At 58.5% G+C, this 1,880-nt stretch overlaps 1 long non-coding RNA gene across 1 annotated transcript; it reads left to right on the top strand.

Moving 5' to 3' along the window:
• The first annotated feature begins 438 nt into the window (after positions 1–438).
• On the top strand, positions 439–1,046 carry LOC137467944 (uncharacterized). The gene is made up of 2 exons (XR_010995676.1): positions 439–523; positions 807–1,046. It is a non-coding gene; the product is annotated as an uncharacterized lncRNA (long non-coding RNA).
• Positions 1,047–1,880: the final 834 nt, after the last annotated feature.

Below are 1,880 nucleotides of genomic sequence, written 5' to 3'. Positions count from 1 at the left end.
CCTGCCAACAGCCCCAGCACCCACCGTGCCCCGGGCTGGGGATGGGGCTGGGGCTGGGGCAGCCAGCCCGACACAAAGAAACCCCCATGGTGGGAGCAGAGGTGGGACTCCAGAACCTGTGCAGGGGCTGCTTTGCTTTGCAGGCAAGGAAGGGCTTGGGCTGCTCCACTGCCCCTGTTTGCTTTGGGATCACCGTTATTTTGGAGGGCAGTGCAGGGGGGAAGGGAGACAGCCTGGGCTTCCCTCACCTGTGGGTGGGTTTTTCCCTGGCATGCAGGGGTTGGGCCTTCCTTAATCCCCTGACAGAGATAAGATTTTTGACCTTTTTTCTTGTTCCCCTTTTTGTCTGTAATCTATTTTCAATAATTTGTTGTGTGTTTTTCTAGAGGAAGCGTTCCAGGTGGGGTCCAGTTTGGATGGGGAAATGCTTGGGAGCAGCTGTTGTGTGGATGGGCCGTGCCCTTGGAGAAGGCTGAGGACATCGTTTGGGACCAGCTTTTCTTCCAGCGGAGGATGGCGTGAGGTGGGTCCGGTCTGCTTGGCATGGTGGGATCAGAGCTTTGGGGAGATGGCAGCGAGCACAGGAGCATCCTGCTCTAGGCAGCTGCTGAGGGCTGGATGTGCCGTGGCTGGCTGCAGGCTGGGCACATGTCCTGCCCTCCTGCTCTGCTCCCACAGGCAGCAGGGATGGGCAGCTCTGGGCACAGCTCTGGGCACGGCCAGCATGGCCTGGGCACCGCGGGCGGCTGGGACAAGGGGACAGGAGCCTTCAGCTGACGGGCGCTTTCTGGTTTCTCTTCTTGCAGCCGGGCTCTGCGGGTGCTGAGGCTGCTCTGGGCTGTGCCAGGGCTCTGCTGGAGCTCAGCACCGGGCCGCAATCAGCCAAAGAAGAAATGGGGTGACCTGCAGCACAGACCTGCTTGAGCATTTCAGCAACACAGCTCAAGTTTGCAGAGTGTACACCTCCAAGGGCAAACATGACACCACCCAAAAATTAAACTTGTTCAATAGCTTCTGAAATGAAATCAATCTGGGATGACCCCAAATGACATTTTGCAGCTTGCTCAAGCTGTAGCTCAGCCCTTCTCTGAACTGTTCTCTCCCCCACCTGCCTTTTACTTCCCAACTGCTCCCTCTTGTCCCCCAGTGAGTTCCCAGCCCATGGCAGTCTCCATCACACTGTTGCCTTCCTTGGTGCCCCTCACCATGAGGAAGGCCGAGCCCCAGGCTTAGGGACTCATCCTGTCACTTGCTGAGGAGCAGCAATGTCTCAGAGGTCCAGTGGGATTTTAGTGTCATTCAGAGCTCCTCTTCTGCCCTCAGCTCTCCTCACTGCTGAGTTCCCACTCCCTTTTCCTCGTCCTTGCAGCAGGATGAGCTCTGTGAATCCCCTTGAGCCTCCCCACTCTTCCCAGCCCACGCATCCACCTCAGTTATGCTGAAGCTGCAGCTTCTCTGTCTCCTGTGGCACACCAGTCCAGTCCCCTGTGCGGGGAGCCCCAGCCCCAGAGCACAGCACTCAGCAGTGCACTCCGGGCTGGAGCAGCTGCCCTGCAGCCATGGCTTGGCTCTTTGTGGCAAGGGAATGCTCCCTGTTTGCAGCTGTCCCTGCAGGATGGCCCCAGGGCAGAGCCCAGCCGGGCTCCCACTGCAGCCCCTGAAGCTTATGGCAGACAGTGGTCCCAGAGCTGGGGTTCACGGGGAGCACCCGGAGCTGTGGCTTTCAGTCAGTGTTGGCAAATGTTGTGTTCTAATCTCCTGCAGCCTGTGGGGAAATCAACCTGTGCTGCCAGGCCTGTGTGTGCCAGGGGCTCTTGGATGTCTCTGTACCCATGGACAGAAGGCTCTGTGTGTGCCAGGGGCTCTTGGATGTCTCTGTA

This window comes from Anomalospiza imberbis, unplaced genomic scaffold, assembly GCF_031753505.1.
Source record: "Anomalospiza imberbis isolate Cuckoo-Finch-1a 21T00152 unplaced genomic scaffold, ASM3175350v1 scaffold_89, whole genome shotgun sequence".
NCBI classification, from domain to species: Eukaryota; Metazoa; Chordata; class Aves; order Passeriformes; family Viduidae; genus Anomalospiza; species Anomalospiza imberbis.
This window is presented reverse-complemented; position numbering and strand designations above follow the sequence as displayed.